General features: G+C 45.0%; 1 pseudogene across 1 annotated transcript; it reads right to left on the bottom strand.

Annotated features, from left to right (window-relative positions):
• Nucleotides 1-5,138: 5,138 nt before the first annotated feature.
• On the bottom strand, nucleotides 5,139-6,133 carry LOC306904170 (trace amine-associated receptor 13c-like; annotated as a pseudogene). Its single transcript has one exon. The product of its transcript is annotated as a trace amine-associated receptor 13c-like (transcript).
• Nucleotides 6,134-9,035: the final 2,902 nt, after the last annotated feature.

Raw genomic sequence — 9,035 nt, 5'->3', positions numbered from 1 at the left:
ACAGCCACAATAACACTTTATGACAGATCGCCTTAATTTCCTTTTTTTATTTCAAAATATTCACAAACTTGCTTACCATGTCATCAAATATCTGATATTTCGACAAAAATGTGTAAGTGAGTGTGTTTGGTCATTTTAAAACCTTTATAAATAATCTTGATCTATAACGTGAGATGGGTCGAAGAACAACGCGCCGTAGAGCACTAGCTCGTGGCCACCATGTTTCTGTCTGTCATCAGTTTCTCCCGAAATACATGCAAGAAAGTGCCCGGTGAACGCAGAGAAGAATAGAGTAAACTTTATAGTTACTTCCACTATGTTTGTCTGATGTGAATAACACACATCGTCAAATTATATTTGAATAGATTGTTATTGCTGCTTCCACAGACATGAGTGTGTATTTTACAAACTCCAAATGTATTGTTTTACTTGTGCTTATGTGTATTTATTGGATGAAACCTAAAATAAACATTATTAGGTTGAAAACACTGCATAGTTGTGATATATGACAGAACTGAGCTCGTCCATCTCTGGCTCAGTGCCAACCAACGCGCGAAAGCACAATTTGATTCTGATAGTTATGTCAGATCACTGAACATTCTCAGGGGCATGGAAAAAATCACATATATGGGACCAAACCGGATACCGCTCAAAAGGTTAAACATTTCATTTGTTACCATGAATACAAAATTACGGAAGATTTGATCTCACGTTACCATATAAGGCATATAAAGGAAAATGTCCTCCAGTTTGGCGTGCCCCAAGGCTGGGTCGGGCCCGATGTTTCAATCTCTCTAGGTGGTCCTTCTCCAGCGTCGACTCCGGTTCTGGTGCCCCCGCAGGTGACCCCCCGGAGGAAGACGTCGAGAGAAGGACCACCTAGAGAGATTGAAACATCGGGCCCGACCCAGCCTTGGTCGCTGGATGGTCGGACTGGGGCGGTCCCTGCCGCGTCCCAACACCTTCTGGGCCCCTCCGGGGGCCTAGTGCCCACCTTCTCGCAAGAAGAGGTCTCTCTCTGGGTCCCACTTGCAGCCACTCTCAACCTCTGAAAGATGGTGTTCGGAAACTCGACGTTGCGTCGTGGTGGCACGCAATGGCGAGGATTAAGGCTGCCCTCAGCACTCTCGCTTCCACGGTGCGTCGAGCTGCTCCATCGCCTGGCAGGTGATTTAGCAGAGCTGTTCCCTCCGGGTGGGACCAGCACTGCTAGTCATTGAACCAACCCCCGCGGGTTGATGAAGCAGATCGTAGCCCCCCCCTGTGAGGTCCCTGGGTGCTTGGTTAGCATTTCAAACCATCACGGTGGTTGGGCGCATCCTAACCCCGGGCAGATCTTGAGGCCGGTCGTGGTAACGACAGACGCCTCCCTACGGGGTGCGGTGTGCAACGGGCACGCAGTGTCGGGTAGCTGGACGGGCCCCCGCTTGCGTTGGCATATCACTGCCCTCAAGTTGCTAGCTGTCCTGCTTGCACTGATGAGGCTCAGGCCTCTCGTGCATAGCCCGCATTCTGGCCCGGACAGCACGACCGGCGTAACGTACTAAACCTCAGGGTGGCATTCGCTCGCTGCAGTAATAGCAACTCGCCCAAACGCCTCCTCCCGTGGAGACAGCAGGTGGCAAAGCCCCTGCATGTCACACACCCACCGGGTGTCCTGAACCAGACAGCCAAGCGCTCTCTCGTCAGTTGACACCTCGTGGGAAGTGACGACTCCACCCCTGCGGGCCGGCTTGGGTGTGGTTTTGGCGGGCACAGGGGGACCTGTTGCCTCCTTGAACACCACCCAGTACCGCTGGGCACTCCCTGGACGAAGGCCCCCCCTCGACACGGAGGCCCTAGCGCGCAGCTGGCCGCGGGACAAGCGGAAGTACGCTTCCCCCCAGTGAGCTTCATTGCGCAGGTCCTGTGCAAGGTCTGGGAAGGGAGTATCAAGTGCTGCTAGTTGCGCCTTACAGATTGCCTGGCTGCTCTTGGTGGCAATCTTCTATTCAGCTCTGTCAACTTAACGTCAGGATTTTACAACGTCCCACTCCATGTGTCTGATTGGCATTACACTGCATTCACAACACCCATTGTATGAATATAATCGTCTCCCACAGGGCCTGTGCAAAAGTCCTGCATCCTTTATGCGCATGATGCTCAGCATTTTCAGCTTTCCTGTAGCTCAGTGGTAAGAGCATTGCGTTAACAACGCAAGGTTGTGGATTCGATCCCAGGGGATTGCAAATACCTATGTATAGGATAATGCTATGTAAGTTGCTTTGGATAAAAGTGTTTGCCAAATGCCTGAATGTAAATGAAATATTTGGAGATCTGAACTTTTGCAGCCTCCTCTGCTATCTTGACTATTTGCTGGTTTTTGCCCGTTCCGAACAAGAAGCATTGACATGCTTGGAAGTGGTGTTTGCACGGTTGAGAGCTAGTAATCAGAAGTTGGCTCCAAAAAAGTGTCACTTTCTTAGGCGTTCCATCAGATTTTTGGCCCATGTGATCAGCAGTTCTTGAGTTTCTGTGGATGAGGACAAGGTTGCTGTCATTTCTTGCTGCCTTTCAGAAGAAAGACTCTGCACCGACGCTTCGTTAGACGGCCTGGGGGCGCAGTGCTTTCTCAAGTTCCCGTTGGTGAGGATAAAGCACGTCCTATAGCATTTGCCAGTAAGTCTTTGCCAATTACCCTGCACACAGACTCAAGTTCTTGGCCCTGAAATGGTCTGTATGTGACAAGTTTTGCCACTGGATAAAAGGGCATGAGTTTACTGTATGGACTGATAATAATCCGTAAGTTAGAGGCGTGTGAACAGCACTGGGTTTTAAAACGTGCCCCATTCAACTTTCAGATCAAGTACGCCCTGGCAGATTGAACGTTGTAACTCAGTCGTGACCCGTCAAACCAGTGAGTCAGCAACTTCTGTCCGAATCTTACTCTGAACTGCTGAACCATATACACAATATTGAAGATGGCTCTGTCCAGCAGACATTCCGTCTGACGTTCCTTCCGCAGACACTTGACTGTGAATCAGATCAAAACTCTGAAATGGATGTTTCCCTGGCTGATCACATGAGTTCTTTGATTCCTGCCTGTCAAGATGTCTTCCATGCCTTCTCATTGTCCGAATTACAGTTTCAGCAGCACGACGATGCAGTTATTTCAAGGGTGCCTTTCTATGTCAGCAGGAAGCGCAGACCTTCCAGGCGTGAGCGTGCAAATGAGGATTTGCATGCTTTTAAGATCCTGAAGCAGTGGGACAAACTCTCTTTGCTAAATGACATTGTGTATAGAATCATCAATGATCCTCTAACAAAGCATAAGAAGTTTCAGTTCATCATGCCTGTTTCCCTGAGACCACTAGGAGAAATGTCGTCATCCTTCGAGGTAGAGCTCAAATGGGGCCTTACCAGGAGCATGTTAAAGTCCCAAGAGGATTCACCCTCTCCGTGCCCCTCAGGAACCTGATGAACAGTTTGTGCTGTAAGTACTTACCTGCCACAAGTGTGTGATGTGCAGCGATGGTGGCGACATACACCTTTAGCGTGGAGGGTGAGAGGTTGCTCTCTAACCTGGGGACCACACAACTAGGACCACATTGAGGTCCCAAGAGGGTACGGAGCGCCTTGGTTAGATCGGCTCTGTGAGATATAATCAGGTCTAGTGTATGATTAAATCGATGAGTGGGTCCTATAATGTGTTGTATTACTCCAAAAGAGTGTAGTAGTTCTGTAAATGCCACAGCTAATGCATCGTTAGCTCTATCTACGTGGATATTAAAATCTCCGACAATGAGTATTTTATCAACGTTAACCAATAGGTCCGATAGGAAGTCCGCAAACTCTTTCAGAAAATCAGTATAGGGACCAGGGGGCCTATACACCGTAGCCAATGTAAAAGAAAGCAAAGGTTTTTTACTTTTGTAAGGAATAATTATGTTCAACGCAAGCACTTCAAATGATTTAAATTTATGCTCTGTTCTCTGAGTTACAGTAAGAAAGTTTCTAAATATTGTAGCGACGCCACCAACCCGACCAACCTGACGTGGCTCATGCATATAACAGTAACTTGGTGGGGTACACTCATTTAGACCGAAATAATAATTTGGTTTAAGCCAGGTCTCGGTAAGACAGAGTATATCAAAACTATTGTCCGTGATCATTTCATTTACAATAACTGACTTTGAATATAGTGACCTAATATTAAGTAGGCCGAACTTTATGAATTGGTTTTGGTTGTTTATTACATTGTCTTCAGGTTTAATCACGATCAGATTTTTTCTCTGACTTTGTAGTATTATTCGGGGGACACATACGGTCTCTATATATTTGGAAACAGTAACATTTATAGCAGTTGAGGAGCACAGACTATTAAAGTTTTGACTTACCTGCGCCTTTCGCCGTGGGTGTGCCGGTGCAGGAGTGAAGTTCATTCGGGCTGATCGTGTTCTCGAAGCCTGCGCTCTGTGCAGAGAAACACGTGGAGTAGAAGTGGAAGAAGTATTATAATCACGATTAAAACTTACCGCGGATTTACGAGCTTCGGCACGGGATGTTTCCAGTGCCATTTTACGTTCTCGCAGCCGTGTCTGCTTCTCAAGTAAATCCTGGATCTGCTTCTCCACAGCCTCCAATTCCGACTGAAGTGCGAACGTTTCCTCATCTGCACTCAAAGGTACAAACATGTCTGAAGCATTAGCATTAGCCATTAGTGATGTAATAATGAGAACAGCGAGTTAAGAGGTATGCGGGCTGGTAATGCTAAGAGCCTTAGGGCTAACACAGAAGGATCCGATAAAAATAATTGATCAGTACGTGTAACAACGATTTTTGTTTATGATATACTTAAGGATAGGTTTTACCCTCGCTTAAAAACAATTTAAGACACAATTCTTCAAGATATAACAAGACTATAACCTTTTGTGCTGCTATTGCAATGCAATACCATTGAGCTACAGGAACATTTTATGAATTGGTGTTTGTACGGTAATTTTTGTCTCCCAAAAGAACAGATGAAAAGAGGCTTGCTTTTTACAGAACTTTATATTTGAACATTTTACAAATTTTACTTAGAAGGAGATCAGACAGTCAACTAACATTTAATAAAAATGCATGAATTACATTTGTTTTTGAACATTATTTATAATTGTTCACTTCTCCTCTGGAAACAGATTAAAGTATTCTGAAGACGGTTCAAATATTTTCAAAGTCAAAATGTATTTTGTTGATATTCTGAACCATGGATAAAACATTGCATAGATGAGTGGATTCATGCAGGAATTCATACACATAATCCAGTACATGACATTAATGATGAGAGCATCATTTCATCATGCCCAAGAGACAGAGTTATCAAGTAATACGGCAGCCAGCAGAAAAGATAGACCATTACTACAATCCCTAAGGTTCTTGTAGCCTTTTTTTCCGATTTGGCCTGTTTAGCTGTGACTGAATTCAGATGCTCAGCTTGATGTTTTGCTACGATGCAAATTTTCACATATAAAGATATTATAACACAACATGGTGCCACTAAACAAACAATGGTATCCAATATCAAATTTTCCAACTTGACAGCTAGTACACATTCGCCAAGGCATTTGTGATTTCTCTCTGGATACAGCAAAAAGTCATACAAGAGATAAAAAGAATAAAATGCAGAAAACAACCAGTTTGCAACAATTGAGAAAACAACTCTGTTATGAGTGACCCTCACAGGGTATCGCAAAGGGTCGTTCACAGCAATGAATCGATCCACAGAAATAATAATCATATTACCAAGAGACACTGTAACAACCACATAGAGAACCAGAGGAAAAAATGAACAAAATATTTCTCCAAAGTACCAGCATGACTCAATGAGTTTTATGCCCTGCACTGGCAGAAGAATGAGTCCTGACATCAGATCCGCTACTGCCAGAGAGAGAACCAGCACATTGGTTGCAGTGTGAAGCTGTTTGAAGTGAGAGATGGAGATGATCACCAGCAGGTTCAAAATCACAGTGAGCACTGACATTGCAGAAACTACAATATACACAATAATGTACTCAAATTCAGGTCGGCTGTTTCTGGTACATGACAGATTGTGGTTTGGGAAGCAGTAATGGATCGTTTGATTTTCCGTGTTAGTCAATCCCCAGTCAGACATCTCCATGAGAGCTAGATGTTGAAAGGTGAACTCCAGGCTTCATCAGAGATGAATTCTTAATCGGTGTGAGGATGCGCGACACTGATATTTATACCTATGTAATGCACAGTGACAACCCCATTCAACACAAGCTTTCTTTTTGAGCTTTAAACCCTCCCACTAGTTGAACATTCATTAGTCTGTTTGATACAGTAGTGAATCTGGTATACAAAAAATACTGTTAATACAATGAAATTCAAAGGCAAGCTGTATGTTTTCAATGTAAAATTGAGCCAAGGTCCCACCATGTCAATCGCACGTCTCTGAGATACTGAGCAAGGGATTATTGCTCAAAAGCTCAACGCTGGATTTTTGCTATAGTTTGTTGCAATTATCTTCATTCATTCATAACCAAAAATGTAGCTAAATTCAATAATTGGGCAGTCTGCAACCCTTCCCTTGATTTACAATGGTTCGCATTTAATAGTGATTTAATTTACGATTTGCACAGCTGTACAGTACAAAAGACCAAAGTTCCAAATACGTATATTGTTACATTATTACATTAACTGCCTTTTATTATATGATTCCAACACATTTTTCCTTTGGGGAACCGGTGGAACCGGTGGCAGAGCAGCAGAGCACCAGGCTGGAGCCAGAGCTGAAAACCACCAGGGCAGAGCTGGTGGCGGAGCAGTAGAGCACTAGGGTGAACCTGGTGGTGGAGCTGAAGAGCACAAGGGTGTAGGGGCACCATGTGGGTTGACGGCAACTGATATTAAAGCGGTAGTTCTCCCAAAATTAAAAAATCTGTCATTATTTTCAGATGAACAAAAATCAATGTATTTGGAAGAATGCTTATAACCAAACAGTTCTTGGCCCACAATTGACTACCATAGTAGGAAAAATTACTTTATATATATTTGTGTTCTGTTGAATTTGGGTCAACTAGAGAGCGAGTAATTCATGACAGAATTTTCATTTCTCTTTAAACTGTAACTTTCTGTGAATCGTACAGCTCAATGTATTAATCATTGCTAAGAGTTTACCATTGTAAATTCACATTTTTATGTACTGTACTTGCATAATAACTGCATTTTTGTTTGTTTTAATCCAAAGCACGGTGCAACACAATCTTACCATACCATTTGGAAATACCTCAATCACTTTCACACCCTACTACACTCCTACACCCCATCAAGAACCTTCACACCCTACTACACTCCTACACCCCATCAAGAACCTTCACACCCTACTACACTCCTACACCCCATCAAGAACCTTCACACCCTCCTTCACTCCTACACCCCATCAAGAACCTTCACACCCTACTACACTCCTACACCCCATCAAGAACCTTCACACCCTACTACACTCCTACACCCCATCAAGAACCTTCACACCCTCCCACACCCCATCAAGAACCTTCACACCCTACTACACTCCAACACCCCATCAAGAACCTTCACTCCCTACTACACTCCTACACCCCATCAAGAACCTTCACACCCTCCTACACTCCTACACCCCATCAAGAACCTTCACACCCTTATACACTCCTACACCCCATCAAGAACCTTCACACCCTTATACACTCCTACACCCCATCAAGAACCTTCACACCCTACTACACTCCTACACCCCATCAAGAACCTTCACACCCTTATACACTCCCACACCCCATCAAGAACCTTCACACCCTTATACACTCCTACACCCCATCAAGAACCTTCACACCCTTATACACTCCTACACCCCATCAAGAACCTTCACACCCTACTACACTCCTACACCCCATCAAGAACCTTCACACCCTTATACACTCCTACACCCCATCAAGAACCTTCACACCCTTATACACTCCTACACCCCATCAAGAACCTTCACACCCTACTACACTCCTACACCCCATCAAGAACCTTCACACCCTTATACACTCCTACACCCCATCAAGAACCTTCACACCCTCCTACACTCCTACACCCCATCATGAACCTTCACACCCTACTACACTCCTACACCCCATCAAGAACCCTCACACCCTCCTTCACTTCTACATCCCATCAAGAACCTTCACACCCTCCTACACCCCATCAAGAACCCTCAAACCCTACTACACTCCAACACCCCATCAAGAACCTTCACACCCTACTACACTCCTACACCCCATCAAGAACCTTCACACCCTTATACACTCCTACACCCCATCAAGAACCTTCACACCCTCCTACACTCCTACACCCCATCATGAACCTTCACACCCTACTACACTCCTACACCACATCAAGAACCTTCTTACCCTACTACACTCCAACACCCCATCAAGAACCTTCACACCCTCCTTCACTCCTACACCCCATCAAGAACCCTCACACCCTCCTTCACTTCTACACCCCATCAAGAACCTTCACACCCTCCTACACTCCTACACCCCATCAAGAACCCTCACGCCCTACTACACTCCTACATCCCATCAAGAACCTTCACACCCTACTACACTCCTACACCCCATCAAGAACCTTCACACCCTCCTACACTCCTACACCCCATCTATAACCTTCACACCCTACTACACTCCTACATCCCATCAAGAACCTTCACACCCTACTACACTCCTACACCCCATCAAGAACCTTCACACCCTCCTACACTCCTACACCCCATCAAGAACCTTCACACCCTACTACACTCCTACAACCCATCAAGAACCTTCACACCCTACTACACTCCTACAACCCATCAAGAACCTTCACACCCTACTACACTCCTACACCCCATCAAGAACCTTCACAAACTACTACACTCCTACACCCCATCTATAACCTTCACACCCTACTACACTCCTACACCCCATCAAGAACCTTCACACCCTCCTACACTCCTACATCCCATCAAGAACCTTCACACCCTTCTACACTCCTAC

This window comes from Barbatula barbatula (assembly GCF_947034865.1).
Source record: "Barbatula barbatula genome assembly, chromosome: 14".
NCBI lineage: Eukaryota > Metazoa > Chordata > Actinopteri > Cypriniformes > Nemacheilidae > Barbatula > Barbatula barbatula.
Note: the sequence above shows the minus strand (reverse complement) of the source record. Positions and strands in the feature narration are given on the sequence as shown.